Source organism: Tursiops truncatus, chromosome 1 (assembly GCF_011762595.2).
Source record: "Tursiops truncatus isolate mTurTru1 chromosome 1, mTurTru1.mat.Y, whole genome shotgun sequence".
Lineage (NCBI taxonomy): Eukaryota > Metazoa > Chordata > Mammalia > Artiodactyla > Delphinidae > Tursiops > Tursiops truncatus.
Window position 1 is genome coordinate 95,478,198 of NC_047034.1, and position 16,029 is coordinate 95,494,226.

The 16,029-nt window shown below is 40.7% G+C and overlaps 1 long non-coding RNA gene across 2 annotated transcripts in view; it reads right to left on the reverse strand.

Moving 5' to 3' along the window:
- The window catches only part of LOC141279687 (uncharacterized), a 118,994-nt gene extending 111,838 nt beyond the window's left edge, over positions 1-7,156 (reverse strand). For both annotated transcript variants that reach the window (XR_012334336.1, XR_012334335.1), the window contains exon 1: positions 6,760-7,156. This is a non-coding gene — a long non-coding RNA (uncharacterized lncRNA). The remainder of the gene's footprint in view (positions 1-6,759) is intronic.
- Between the last annotated feature and the right edge of the window lie 8,873 nt (positions 7,157-16,029).

Below are 16,029 nucleotides of genomic sequence, written 5' to 3' on the forward strand. Positions count from 1 at the left end.
CAATTTTGTCAGCATTTGGTATTGTCAGTGATTGGATTTGGGTCATCTTAACAAGTGTTCAGGGTATCTCATTGTTTAATTTGTAATTTCCTAATGACATATGATGCTGAGTATCTTTTCACATGTTCATTTGTCATGTGTATATCTTCTCTGGTGAGGTTTCTGTCAAGGTCTTTGGCTTATTTTTTAATCAAGCTGTTTAGTTTCTTATTGTTGAGTTTTAAGAGCTCTTTGTATATTTTGGATAATAGTCTTTTATCAGATACATAATTGGCAAATATTTTCTCTCAGTTATGGGTTATCTTTTCATTCTCCTAATAGTATCTTTCAAAGAGCAGATTTTTTAAAATTTTAATGAAGTCCTGTATATCATTTTTTTTCATGGATTGTCCTTTTTGGTGTTGTATCTAAAAACTCATCACCATACCCAAGGGCACCTAAACTTTCTCCTATATCATCTTCTAGAAATTTTATAGTTTTATGTTTTACTTTTGGGTCTATGATCCATTTTGAGTTAATTTTTGTGAAAGGCATAAGGCTTGTTTCTATATTATATTTTTTGCATGTGGATGTCATTATTTCAGCATCGTTTGTTGAAAAGACCATCATTTCTCCATTGAATTGTCTTTGCTCATTTGTCAAAGATCAGTTGACTATATTTCTGGGAGTCTAATCCCAGACTCTTTATTCTGTTCTATTGATCTATTTGTCTATTCTTTTACTAATACCAATTTTGTCTTGATTACTGTAGCTTTATAGAAAGTCTTGATGTTGCATAGTATCAGTCCTCCAGCTTTGTTCTTCTGTATCAATCTTGTGTTGGTTATTCTGGGTCTTTTGCATTTCCATGTAAACTTGATAGTTTTTGTCAGTATTCACAAAATAACGTGCCTGGGATTTTGATTGGGATTACATTGAATCTATAGACCAAGCTGGGAAGAACTGACATCTTGAGTTTTCACATCCATGAACATGGACTATCTTTCCATTTACTTAGATATTTTAAAATTTCTTTCATCAAAGTTTTGTAGTTTTCCTCATATAGATCTTGTGTATATTTTGCTACATTTATACCTAAGAATTTGTCTTTTTTTGTATTAATATAAATGGTGTTCTGTTTTTAATTTCAAATTCCAATTGCTCATTTTTGGTACATAGGAAAGCAGTTGACTTTTGTACATTAACCTTGTATCCTACAACCTTGGTATAATCCTTTTTAGTTTCAGGAGGTTTTTATTTGTTTGTGGTGAGGGGTTGTCAATCTATGAGATTTTCTGCATAAACAATCATGTCATCTGCAAACAAAAACAGTTTTGTTTCTTCTTGCCCAATCTGTATATATTTTATTTCCTTTTCTTGTGTTATTGCACATCATGTTCATGTATGGTTTACTTCTTTCTGAATATTTTTAATAGCCATGTCTTTATTTTGATTATTGGTTACTGTCTATGAACAATTTGATTTAATTCAATTTGACTTGATTTAATGTGTTTAGTTTGACTTAATGGGTTTATAAAGCTACTCTTATACTTTAGCAACTGAGTTTCAATAACTGTAGTAAACCAGCATCTCTGAGGGTGAGTGATGTGCCAGGAAAATTACAAACTGAAATTCTCACATTCCTGTAAGATTGGTCCAAAAGATAGCTGGAGAGGCACACTTGTAAAAGAGATTCAGTTCTATGAGAAGCATTTTATACTTTATCGAGATAAATAATTTATTGTTTATTTATTCTAAATATGGGGTTGGCCAAAAAGTTCATTCTGGCTTTTCCATAAGATGTTACAGAACTTTTGGCCAACCCAGCATATAATCTGATAACTAATGATATCTGATAATCACTTTCTGCAGGTGAAAATCCCAGAACACAATGTCTCCCCTTTAAAAATAATTGCAAATTTTACTTTTACTTATATGATAAAATTCAACAAAATTGTATTCATGTGAATGAAATACCACATGTCTACAGGCAACAATCAAAAGTCAACTTTTCCATATTAGAGGAAGTGAGTGTTCTTAAGGTCCAGCAAGATCTGGTATAGGCAACTGCTTAATCTTCTTTAACCTAGGACTGCCTCTGTGTGTGTGTGTGTGTGTGTGTGTGTGTGTGTGTGTAGCCATCTTAATAACCTTCTCTATAAGACTCTTCCTCTACACAGAGAATCTGACTAACCTTCTGCATCCTTCAAAGCTACAAGCTAATGTTTATTTTTATACACCTGTAAAATGCACAAATTTTCTCTTCCTAAAGTGAGATAGTTAATAGAGGCATTTTACTGCTAAGGCTGTATGTAAGACAGGACTTATGATAAACAGCACAGTTGAAAAAAATGCATGTAGTTGTTAAGGAGAGTATAGCTACTCCTGAAATCAGAAAAAGGAAGTAAACTGTGTTTCTTCCTCAAAGAGACAGATCTGGAGAGTCCTGCTACTATCTCAAATAATCTACTTGCAAATTTCAAAACAAAGGACACAAGGAAATTACAGGCTGTCTCTTTGATTTACAACTTCCCCCCAACCAGAGCTGGTACTTACACTGCTACGTCTGAAATTGATCTGTGTGGGAAGGTTTCAGAGGGATGGCCAGCCAACTGGTACACTGCTGCCAAGTCAGCTGATGCCACAGCCTGGTATGGGACCCTGGCCAAGTAACCCATAGTGTCTACCTGAAGGAGTTATTGTGCAGAGGTGGAGAGCAGTGCGGGGAGAAGGGGGGAGGAGGAGAAAGTTATGGAAATACATTTTGAAAATCCAAAGTGCAGTTGAAATTCCAGTCTTAATGAAAAACAGTAACAGGCTCCGCTAAATACCCACAAAGCCCTGCTAAAAATATGTGAAGTTCATCCAGAGTTCAAACCTCAGAATTATTTTTATTTCCCAGCTTAGGCCTATCAAAACTGCCATGAAGCCTTTGGCTGTTTTAGTGAGAAAACAATCTGTCCTTGCAAACTAACCAACATGTTCTTACATCACAAAATGAAGCCAGAAGTGAAAGAAACTTGACAAATCTCTCCTTGCCGTTTTACTGAGGTTTAAGAGCACTGAGTTTGGAGTCAGCGAATATAAATTTGAACTTATTAGCTTCTTGACAACCTCACTGAGCTTCAATTTCTTAACCTTTAAAGTGGATTAGGCATAGGCCACTATACTGCGTGGAATAGGAAAAATTCAAAATCGCTTTCTTTCCACTGTTACATTACTGATTTGAATCATGTGTAAGTCCTCTCTATGGTCAGAATTACAATGTAGCTGAACCATAGCTGCTTCCCACTGACCCACAACACACGAAAGCTAAGACATTGAAAGGGAAGAAAATGTTTAATTTGGAAACCAAATATCTTTGAGACACTAATCCAGATGTAAACTGAAATCACACTGTCCTCTGAAGTTGATACGAAAGTATGTCGAGCCCTGCCCCTCATTCAGTGGGAAGTTTATTGCTCTACTTCAGATTTCTACAGAATCTCAGGGGCTTGTGTTTATTTCTGGCTTCAAGTCCCTGCTTTCGCCACACATCGAAACTCACTTGAGGCTCACCTCCCCTCCTCTTCACCCATCCCCAATGAAACTACCCCCCACACACTCCCCCATTCAGAGTTCTTAAACAAAACCACTCACATAAACAACTGAGTAGATGGCAAACGTTACTGAAAGTTTGAAGATGCAGAAAATTTTACAATAACAAAAGCAACTGAATGTACACTACAAGGCATCCGGTGCTGAAAGGCATCTTGCCCCTTGCCTTTTCCCAAAGGAACCAACCTCCTTCCTACAGCCCAGCTCACTCTCCCTGTCCATACCCTCCTGCATCAAGAGTCCCCTCACCTGATCTGCAGAGAGATTTCTCTCTCTACACCCTACTTGGTGCTGGTCCTTCTGTGGCTCATCCAGAGACACCCTGATGGGCTCTGTTAGGCAGAGAGCCATCCACTTGGAGCCCCAGTGTCACTAGTAGAGGCTGTGAGATTTTATTCTTTCCTTCTCTGCACTGCTCCCTCCAGCAGTCTCTGTAAATTGAAGGAAGTAGTATAGAGATTTATTTTCCTACTCATACATGTTATTATTCCCCAAACACCTAAGACAGACCTGACAATTTAAGGATTTTTTTAATGAGTATGTACTTTGAGCAGTTTTAGGTTTATAGAAAAGTTAATCAGAGTATACAGAGAGTTTTCGCACACCCCTCCACCCTCTCCCCTTCACACAACCACACTTTCTTGTTCTTAACGTCTTGCATTAGTGTGGGAAACATGTTATAATTGAGGAACCAATATTGATACATTATTATTAGCTGAAGTCTATAGTTTACATTAGGGTTTACTTTGTTTTATACAGTCTATGAGTTTTCACAAATGTACAATGACATGTGTCCATCAATACTGTATCATACTGTCCTACATTTCATTGTCCTAAAAATACCTTGTGCTCCATCTATCCATCCCTTCCTTCCTTCCCCACAAAGCCCCTGACAAACACTGATAACAAGGTAACATAGCTAGTAAGGGGTGAAGTCAGTGACTATTGGACTCAAAATTTAGTGCTTTTAACCGCTGTCCCACCTGTCCTTTTTCTTTAGGCTTCCCTTACAGAAGAAAGGAAAATGGCTTTCTCAAATTCAATTTTAACTTGCACTTCATATGAAACCATTCTGTGTTAATTATCTTCACTGTCAGACACGGTACCTTTATGTGCTGAGGCAGTTTGTGCTAATCTGTGTCAAAAGGAATAAATGATAGCAACTTTGCTCAATGAAGTATTATTTTCTGGTCACCAGTGCTCAGAAAGAACCCTTGAGATCAACAACCAAATAAATGTACATAAGTTGTAAACCTTCAGAAAAGATTATGTTTGAAATTTAACCCACTATCTGGGGGGTGGGGTGGAAAGTATATAAGACTTTAACTCCACATTAATATAAACTACAAATAAAGCACATTAAATTAGAATTTCCAGTTCAATAGTAGATACGAATGGTAAATAAGGGAGAGTAAGTAACTGTAAATAAAGAAAGCCCTCCACTGCATACCACTTGCTTGGTACAGCCAGATGCCTCCAATCATCTTCATCTTTAATTTTTGACAGCAAATTTCTGCTGCGCTATCAATGATTGACTGTAATGTTTGCATGTGGCTGGCTTGGTTACTCTTTGGGCATTTGTTTTCCTACTTCTCAGTCATTATTTTGCAGAGATGATCTGCAAATGGTGCACCCAGTCAAGTCTGGTCTCTGAGGATCGCAGTCTACGGGGCCCAGCACTGACCATGGAAACTTTGACAAGAGTGGTATTAGAGGAATAGTGGAGGCCAGACTGGAAAGGGTTAGGAGAGGTAAAGGACTGAGAAAATAGGTTCATGGAGGACAGACTGTTTAATGAATAAATTTGGCTGTGAAGGACCTGAGCGTGTCTGTAGAACAGAAGCCAGTAAACAAAAGCCAGTAAGTTTTTCAGCCAGTAAAATTCTGTAGAACAGAAGCCAGTAAGAGAGAGCAACAAAAGGTAAAGGAGTAAGAAAAAAATAGCTACAGTTCCTGGGGTCCAAGGAGGTGGGAGGGAATGTTGCTCTTAGGGCGCTGCTGAAAACCCATCGCAGCTGGAGAAGGTTATAGGAAAACTCTCTACTCCAGGGGGAAGGGAAGGGTTACATGATGGAGCTAGAACTACAACTGGGGGAGGGGGGGAGGAGCCCTGGAAAGGAGACATCCCGAGACCCGGGGATATAGTACCTGCTGAGACTGAAGCTGAATAAGAGGAACAGAAAACTCCCCTCACCTTCCCTACAAGGCTGGCAAATGCTGAATAACAAGGAAACAGGCCCTCTGTGAGTACAGTGCAAAGGGAAAACCTAAGGCAGAGGTTGGAGCAGACATTGTGAAAACCCTCTGACAAACCAGTCCCACCAGAAACACAAGGGATCCTAGAGGCATTTGAAACCTGGTGCAGAGGGTAACTATAGCAAAAGCAAACCTCGAATCTTAACTCCTAACTAGATTAATTCAAATCTCCACACTAAAGGCCCAGCAGAAGGAAAGATATGCCCATTTCCAGGTATAAAACTCTCTGCCTCAGCATCTTCTGTCTTGTAGCTTTCAACAAAAAATTATAGAAAAGGCATGAGAAAAACAACACACTGCCAAGAGACAAGCAGTATTGGAACTGGAAATTTAACGATTAAGATGTTAAAACCTCTACTAGAAAAGATGGTAAACATGCAAGATCAGATGGGGACTTCACTGGAGAGGTAGAAACCATAAAAAATAAAAGAGAGAATTCTGGGGGGCGTGGGGGGCATAAATCCTGGGGATTGTTTGTAGGAACAAAAGTAAAAGGTGAGGAAGAACAAGAAGTCAGATGACTGACTTCTGGGACGATGGTGGAAGAGTAAGATGCGGAGATCACCTTCCTCCCCGCAGATACACCAGAAATATATCTACACGTGGAACAACTCCTACAGAACACCTACTGAACACTGGCAGAAGACCTCAGACCTCCCAAAAGGCAAGAAACCCCCCACGTACCTGGGTAGGGCAAAAGAAAAAAGAATAAACAGAGACAAAAGAATAGGGACGGGACCTGCACCAGTGGGAGGGAGCTGTGAAGGAGGAAAAGTTTCCACACACTAGGAAGCCCCTTCGCGGGCGGAGACTGTGGGTGGCGGAGGTGGAAAGTTTCAGAGCCGCGGAGGAGAGGACAGCAACAGGGGTGCGGAGGGCAAAGCGGGGAGATTCCCGCACAGAGGATCAGGGCCGACCAGCACTCACCAGTTCGAGAGGCTTGTCTGCTCACCCGCCGGGCCGGGCGGGGCCGGGAGCTGAGGCTCGGGCTTTGGTCGCAGCGCAGGGAGAGGACTGGGGTTGGCGCCGTGAACACAGCCTGCAGGGGGTTAGTGCGCCACGGCTGGCCGGGAGGGAGTCCGAGGAAAAGTCTGGAGCTGCTGAAGAGGCAAGAGACTTTTTCTTCCCTCTTTGTTTCCTGGTGCGCGAGGAGAGGGGATTCAGAGCGCTGCTTAAAGGAGCTCCAGAGACAGGCGCGAGCCGCGGCTAAAACTGCGGACCCCAGAGACAGGCATGAGACGCTAAGGCTGTTGCTGCCGCCACCAAGAAGCCTGTGTGCGAGCACAGCTCACTATCCACACCCCCCTTCCGGGGAGCCTGTGCAGCCCGCCACTGCCAGGGTCCCAGGATCCAGGGACAACTCCCCCGGGAGAACGCACGGCGTGCCTCAGGCTGCTGCAACATCACGCCAGCCTCTGCCGCCGCCGCAGGCTCAACCCGCACTCCATGACCCTCCCTACCCCCTGGCCTGAGTGAGCCAGAGCCCGCGAATCAGTGGCTCCTTTAACCCCGTCCTGTCTGAGCGAAGAACAAACGCCCTCCAGCGACCTACATGCAGAGGCGGGGCCAAATCCTAAGCTGAGGCCCTGGGAGCTGTGAGAACGAAGAAGAGAAAGGGAAATTTCTCCCAGCAGCCTCAGAAGCAGCGGATTAAAGCTCTACAATCAACTTGATGTACCCTGCATCTGTGGAATACATGAATAGACAACGAATCATCCCAAATTAAGGAGCCATGTGGATGAAAGGCTCTTGGTGCTGCAGCCAGGAGTCAGGGCTGTGCCTCTGAGGTGGGAGAGCCAACTTCAGGACACTGGTCCACAAGAGACCTCCCAGCTCCACATAATATCAAACAGCGAAAATCTCCCAGAGATCTCCATCTCAACACCAGCACCCAGCTTCACTCAACGACCAGCAAGCATTAGTGCTGGACAACCTATGCCAAACAACTAGCAAAACAGGAACACAACCCCACCCATTAGCAGAGAGGCTGCCTAAAATCATACTAAGGCCACAGACACCCCAAAACACACCACCATACGTGGACCTGCCCACCAGAAAGACAAGACCAGCCTCATCCACCAAAACACAGGCATTAGTCCCCCCCACCAGGAAACCTACACAACCCACTGAACCAACCTTAGCCACTGGGGACAGACACCAAAAACAACGGGAACTATGAACCAGCAGCCTGCAAAAAGGAGACCCCAAACACAGTAAGATAAGCAAAATGAGAAGACAGAAAAACACACAGCAGATGAAGGAGCAAGATAAAAACCCACCAGACTTAACAAATGAAAAGGAAATAGGCAGTCCACCTGAAAAAGAATTCAGAATAATGATAGTAAAGATGATCCAAAATCTTGGAAATAGAATGGAGAAAATACAAGAAGCATTTAACAAGGACCTAGAAGAACTAAAGATGAAACAAACAATGATGAACAAAACAATAAATGAAACGAAAAATGCTCTAGATAGGATCAATAGCAGAATAACTGAGGCAGAAGAACGGATAAGTGACCTGGAAGATAAAATAGTGGAAATAACTACTGCAGAGCAGAACAAAGAAAAAAGAATGAAAAGAACTGAGGACAGTCTCAGAGACCTCTGGGACAACATTAAACGCACCAACATTCAAATTATAGGGGTTCCAGAAGAAGAAGAGAAAAAGAAAGGGACTGAGAAAATATATGAAGAGATTATAGTTGAAAACTTCCTTAATATGAGAAAGGAAATAGTTAATCAAGTCCAGGAAGCACAGAGAGTCCCATACAGGATAAATCCAAGGAGAAATACGCCAAGACACATATTAATCAAACTGTCAAAAATTAAATACAAAGAAAACATATTAAAAGCAGCAAGGGAAAAACAACAAATAACACACAAGGGAATCCCCATAAGGTTAACAGCTGATCTTTCAGCAGAAACTCTGCAAGCCAGAAGGGAGTGGCAGGACATATTGAAAGTGATGAAGGAGAAAAACCTGCAACCAAGATTACTCTACCCAGCAAGGATCTCATTCAGATTTGATGGAGAAATTAAAACCTTTACAGACAAGCAAAAGCTGAGAGAGTTCAGCACCACCAAACCAGCTCTACAACAACTGCTAAAGGAAATTCTCTAGGCAAGAAAGACAAGAGAAGGAAAAGACCTACAATAACGAACCCAAAACAATTAAGAAAATGGGAATAGGAACATATATATCGATAATTACCTTAAATGTAAATGGACTAAATGCTCCCACCAAAAGACACAGATTGGCTGAATGGATACAAAAACAGAACCCATATATTTGCTGTCTACAAGAGACCAACTTCAGACCTAGAGACACATACAGACTGAAAGTAAGGGGATGGAAAGAGATATTTCATGCAAATGGAAACCAAAAGAAAGCTGGAGTAGCAATTCTCATATCAGACAAAATAGACTTTAAAATAAAGACTAATAGAAGAGACAAAGAAGGACACTACATAATGAACAAGGGATCGATCCAAGAAGAAGATATAACAATTGTAAATATTTATGCACCCAACATAGGAGCACCTCAATACATAAGGCAAATACTAACAGCCATAAAAGGGGAAATCGACAGTAACACATTCATAGTAGGGGACTTTAACACTCCACTTTCACCAATGGACAGATCATCCAAAATGAAAATAAATAAGGAAACACAAGCTTTAAATGATATGTTAAACAAGGTGGACTTAATTGATATTTATAGGACATTCCATTCAAAAACAACAGAATACACATTTTTCTCTAGTGCTCATGGAACATTCTCCAGGCTAGATCATATCTTGGGTCACAAATCAAGCCTTGGTAAATTTAAGAAAATTGAAATTTTATCAAGTATCTTTTCTGACCACAACACTATGAGACTAGATATCAATTACAGGAAAAGATCTGTAAAAAATACAAAAACATGGAGGCTAAACAATACACTACTTAATAACGAAGTGATCACTGAAGAAATCAAAGAGGAAATTTAAAAATACCTAGAAACAAGTGACAATGGAGACACGACAACCCAAAATGTATGGGATGCAGCAAAAGCAGTTTTAAGAGGGAAGTTTATAGCAATACAATCCTACCTTAAGAAACAGGAAACATCTCAATTAAACAACCTAACCCTACACCTAAAGCAATTAGAGAAAGAAGAACAAAAAAACCCCAAAGTTAGCAGAAGGAAAGAAATCATAAAAATCAGATCAGAAATAAATGAAAAAGAAATGAAGGAAACGATAGCAAAGATCAATAAAACTAAAAGCTGGTTCTTTGAGAAGATAAACAAAATTGATAAACCATTAGCCAGACTCATCAAGATAAAAAGGGAGAAGACTCAAATCAATAGAATTAGAAATAAGGAGAAGTAACAACTGACACTGCAGAAATACAAAAGATCATGAGAGATTACTACAAGCAACTCTATGCCAATAAAATGGACAACCTGAAAGAAATGGACAAATTCTTAGAAAGGCACAACCTGCCAAGACTGAATCAGGAAGAAATAGAAAATATGAACAGACCAATCACAAGAACTGAAATTGAAACTGTGATTAAAAATCTTCCAACAGGGCTTCCCTGGTGGCGCAGTGGTTGAGAGTCCGCCTGCCATCGCAGGGGACGCGGGTTCATGCCCCGGTCCGTGCCGCGCAGCGGCTGGGCCTGTGAGCCATGGCCGCTGAGCCTGCGTGTCCAGAGCTTGTGCTCCGCAACGGGAGAGGCCACAGCAGTGAGAGGCCCGCGTACCACAAAAAAAAAAAAAAAAGAAATCTTCTAACAAACAAAAGCCCAGGACCAGATGGCTTCACAGGCGAATTCTATCAAACATTTAGAGAAGAGCTAACACCTATCCTTCTCAAACTCTTCCAACATATAGCAGAGGGAGGAACACTCCCAAACTCATTCTATGAGGCCACCGTCACCCTGATACCAAAACCAGACAGCGATGTCACAAAGAAAGAAAACTACAGGCCAATATCACTGATGAACATAGATGCAAAAATCCTCAACAAAATACTAGCAAACAGAATCCAACAGCACATTAAACAGATCATACACCATGATCAAGTGGGGTTTATTCCAGGAATGCAAGGATTCTTCAATATATGCAAATCAATCAATGTGATACACCATATTAACAAATTGAAGGAGAAAAACCATATGATCATCTCAATAGATGCAGAGAAAGCTTTCGACAAAACTCAACACCCATTTATGATTAAAAACCCTCCTGAAAGCAGGCATAGAGGGAACTTTCCTCAACATAATAAAGGCCATATATGACAAACCCACAGCCAACGTCATCCTCAATGGTGAAAAACTGAAAGCATTTCCACTAAGATCAGGAACAAGACAAGGTTGCCCACTCTCACCACTCTTATTCAACAGTTTGGGAAGTTTTAGACACAGCAATCAGAGAAGAAAAGGAAATAAAAGGAATCCAAATCAGAAAAGAAGAAGTAAAGCTGTCACTGTGTGCAGATGACATGATACTATACATAGAGCATCCTAAAAATGCTACCAGAAAACTATTAGAGCTAATCAATGAATTTGGTAAAGTAGCAGGATACAAAATTAATGCACAGAAATCTCTGGCATTCCTATACACTAATGATGAAAAATCTGAAATGGAAATCAAGAAAACACTCCCATTTACCATTGCAACAAAAAGAATAAAATATCTAGGAATAAACCTACCTAAGGAGACAAAAGAACTCTATGCAGAAAATTATAAAACACTGATGAAATAAATTAAAGGTGATACAAATAGATGGAGAGATATACCATGTTCTTGGATTGGAATAATCAACATTGTGAAAATGACTCTACTACCCAAAGCAATCTAGATTCAATGCAATCCCTATCAAACTACCACTGGCGTTTTTCACAGAACTAGAACAAAAAATTTCACAATTTGTATGGAAACACAAAAGATCCCGAATAGCCAAAGCAATCTTGAGAACGAAAAACGGAGCTGGAGGAATCAGGCTCCCTGACTTCAGGCTATACTACAGACCTATAGTAATCAAGACAGTATGGTACTGGCACAAAAACAGAAAGATAGATCAATGGAACAGGATAGAAAGCCCAGAGATAAACCCACGCACATATGGTCACCTTATCTTTGATAAAGGAGGCAGGAATATACAGTGGAAAAAGGACAGCCTCTTCAATAAGTGGTGCTGAGAAAACTGGGCAGGCACATGTAAAAGTATGAGATTAGATCACTCCCTAACACCATACCCAAAAATAAGCTCAAAATGGATTAAAGACCTAAATATAAGGCCAGAAACTATCAAACTCTTAGAGGACAACATAGGCAGGACACTCTATGACATAAATCACAGCAAGATCCTTTTTGACCCACCTCCTAGAGAAAAGGAAATAAAAACAAACAAATGGGAACTAATGAAACTTAAAAGCTTTTGCACAGCAAAGGAAACCATAAACAAGACCAAAAGAGAACCCTCAGAATGGGAGAAAATATTTGCAAATGAAGCAACTGACAAAGGATTAATCTCCAAAATTTATAAGCAGCTCATGCAGCTTAATAACAAAAAAACAAACAACCCTATCCAAAAATGGGCAGAAGACCTAAATAGACATTTCTCCAAAGAAGATATACAGATTGCCAGCAAACACATGAAAGAATGCTCAACATCACTTATCATTAGAGAAATGCAAATCAAAACTACAATGAGATATCATCTCACACCAGTCAGAATGGCCATCATCAAAAAATCTAGAAACAATAAATGCTGGAGAGGGTGTGGAGAAAAGGGAACCCTCCTGCACTGTTGGTGGGAATGTAAATTGATACAGCCACTGTGGAGAACAGTATGGAGGTTCCTTAAAAATCTACAAATAGAACTACCATATGACCCAGCAATCCCACTACTGGGCATATACCCTGAGAAAACCATAATTCAAAAAGAGTCATGTACCAAAATGTTCATTGCAGCTCTATTTACAATAGCTCGGAGGTGGAAACAACCTAAGTGTCCATCATCGGATGAATGGATAAAGAAGATGTGGCACATATATACAATGGAATATTACTCAGCCATAAAAAGAAACGAAATTGAGCTATTTGTAATGAGGTGGATAGACCTAGAGTCTGTCATACAGAGTGAAGTAAGTCAGAAAGAGAGAGACAAATACCGTATGCTAACATATATATGGAATTTAAGGGAAAAAAATGTCATGAAGAACCTAGGGGTAAAACAGGAATAAAGACACAGACCTACTAGAGAATGGACTTGAGGATATGGGGAGGGGGAAGGGTAAGCTGTGACAAAGCGAGAGAGGCATGGACATATATACACTACCAAACGTAAGGTAGATAGCTAGTGGCAAGCAGCCGCATAGCACAGGGAGATCAGCTCGGTGCTTTGTGACCGCCTGGAGTGGTGGGATAGGGAGGGTGGGAGGGGGGGAGACGCAAGAGGGAAGAGATTTGGGAACATATGTGTATATATAACTGATTGATTTTGTTGTAAAGCAGAAATTAACACAGCACTGTAAAGCAATTATACTCCAATAAAGATGTTTTTAAAAAATAAAATAAAATAAATAAACAAACAAATAAGAAGTCAGATGACTGTGATACTATTTACTGAGGTAGAAAACATAGAAATTCTAATTTGGGGAGGAATGTTCATTATTTCAGATTTGGACAATTTGAGTTGAAGGAATTGGTGGAACATCCACGTGTGTATATTCAATCAAGGGTAAACAGAGATGTAGAGTTCATGAGAGACATCTGGGCTGGATCAGCAGGATACAGATTGTTGTTTGAATCATTGGAATGGATAACCTCTCTCAAAGAGATTGTGTGCATTGAGAATAGAAGAGAGTCAAGACTGAAAACACTGGGAAAACCAGCCTTTGAGGAGTGGGCAGAGGAAGAGGAGCCCACCAAGGAGACCAAGAATGAGCAGGAAGAACAGCAACGAAGGATGCCCACAGTGCAAAATGCTGCAGAGAAGTCAGTAAGATAAGAGACTACTCTATCTGGCAACAGCGATGTCACTGATAAGCTAGAGAGTGTGGTAAAATGAGAGACAGAAAGTGAGTTGGGTGAACAAATGGAAGTAGAGACAGCAAGAGAAAATACCTCTTTCAAGAAGCTGGGCTATAAAGGTAAGGAGAGAAATAAGGTGGTACCTGGATGGAGATAGCTCATCCTCCATAGGGAGCATTTCTTTGCAGAGGAATCAGCTTGAACATATTGAAGTGCTGATATGAATGATCCCGTTTGAAGAAACAGGGGAAAGAGAGGGAACTTAACTGATAAATGGCTTCACTGAAGAGATCAGTGTCAACTGGCTCATTTTCACACTCTCAGCATTTATCTGGTGTATATTATGTAGTAGGAAATATGTCACTGAATAAGACACTGTCCTTGCCTTTAATAAGACACTGTCCTTGTCCTTGTCCTTTGGTCTGTATGCCTATTTATGGCCTACATAGGCATACAGACCAAAAACTAAACAAAACAATTGCTATATCGCGAGATACGAGCTACAGGTTAATCATAGGGGGTTATGAGAGCGTGTAGGGAGGCTACCTAATTCAGTTTTAGGAGGTCAAAGACAATTTCCAAAAGCCAGAAAAATGTAAGGTAGTAGGAAGGAATCACTTGATTTCTAAACAAAGGACACAGTTTATGATGTTCAAGAGGCTACAGAGAGCACTGATCATTCTAGAAAACAAATTTAGTGCTTCCTTTCATAAGTGTTCATTGCACTTACCATTTTTGCTTCTTGTCAATTATCCCAACTGTAATGAATGAATAATGTGTGTAATTATTTGTTTGATGTTTCTCTCCCCTAAGTCCCCAAAAGGCAGGGACCACAACTCTAGTTTTTGCACAGGTATATAGTAGTCTTATGATAAACGATTGGAACCAAAAATGTAATAATTATGTCTCCCCTTATCTCTGTGGGGAGAGTCAGAAGAAGAAATCATTGGAATGTGTTCCACTTGGAAGCAAAGCACGTTAAAACCAACTGTATCTGATTCTTGACTGCAGGCTCTGACATGGTCTCTTTGCAGATGAAGGCTGGACCCGCTGCCAACAACCCACGTGATGCAAATGCATCAAGGTGGGGTCTATTTTTAGCTACAGCAAATTACCATTCCTTTATGCTTTTAGATTTTTATCTCTGCAAATGAGTTCTCTTGTTCTTACATTTTTTCAGCATCAAGACTGGCTTCTTTCATGAAGAGAGAAGATAGTCTTTAAGACAAAGAGCATTTCTCCTTTCATCACCCCAGCCTGGAAGTTCAAAGAGATTTTGGAGAGCTGCTTGTTGCTATTCCTGAGAGTAAGGATGGTCCTTCCATACTTTTTGTAATGACACTGCAGACTCAAACTGGGGTGGGGGAGACTCAGTCCAAAGAAAACAAAATGAAGATTTGACTGTGAGTCTAGTCAGAGACATAGTGTTCCATGCAATTCTATCCAATTGGTTAATAAGAAACTGACATTGTATAATTATAGATTGTAAGGTCGGATCTTAACAAACGGCACCGCGAAACAGAGGAAAGCTTCAAGTGAGCTTTATTAGGGAGCACTCCCGGGCGAGATTCACTGGTCCGAGAGAAAGGGGCCAGAGAAGTCGCATCCGGGAGAGGGTTGGGCAAGATTTTATAGGGGAAGAAGGGAGAGGGGTGTGGTGAATCTGGGAGGACGCAGGGTATTCCTTATTTGGTGGTCTTTTCGGGTATCCTGGGGGACGGTTGGTCCCGCCCCTCGAAAGGCGGGAAGGCTGGGCTGGGTTCAAAGTCCCCAAGTCAGTTTCTGGAACTGGGTGGTCCGGAATGTCTCCAGGGCAGTTTCTGGAACTGGGTGGTCAGGAGAATTTCGGTCTGATGCAACCTGTGAATCTGATTGTGTTCCCCTGCCTCGGGCCAGTTGGCCTTACATAGATTTTTTTACTATATTTGTAAAAAGGTCATGTCATATAAAAATGAGCTACAAGCTCCCACAAACAAATACAGTTTATATAATGTCTTGAAGATGTCTTCAAGGTCAGGTAGCTTTCTGGGTTAACAGATGTAGTGCTGTTGGCAAAGTTGTCAGCTGAAAGGTGGTGTCAGCACAGAGGAGGGATCTCATTGTGAGAATCCCGTTTCTTGTGGGGGGCAGGGAGTAGAAGAAAACAGGGGACCTGAATATCAGGTAGGCTG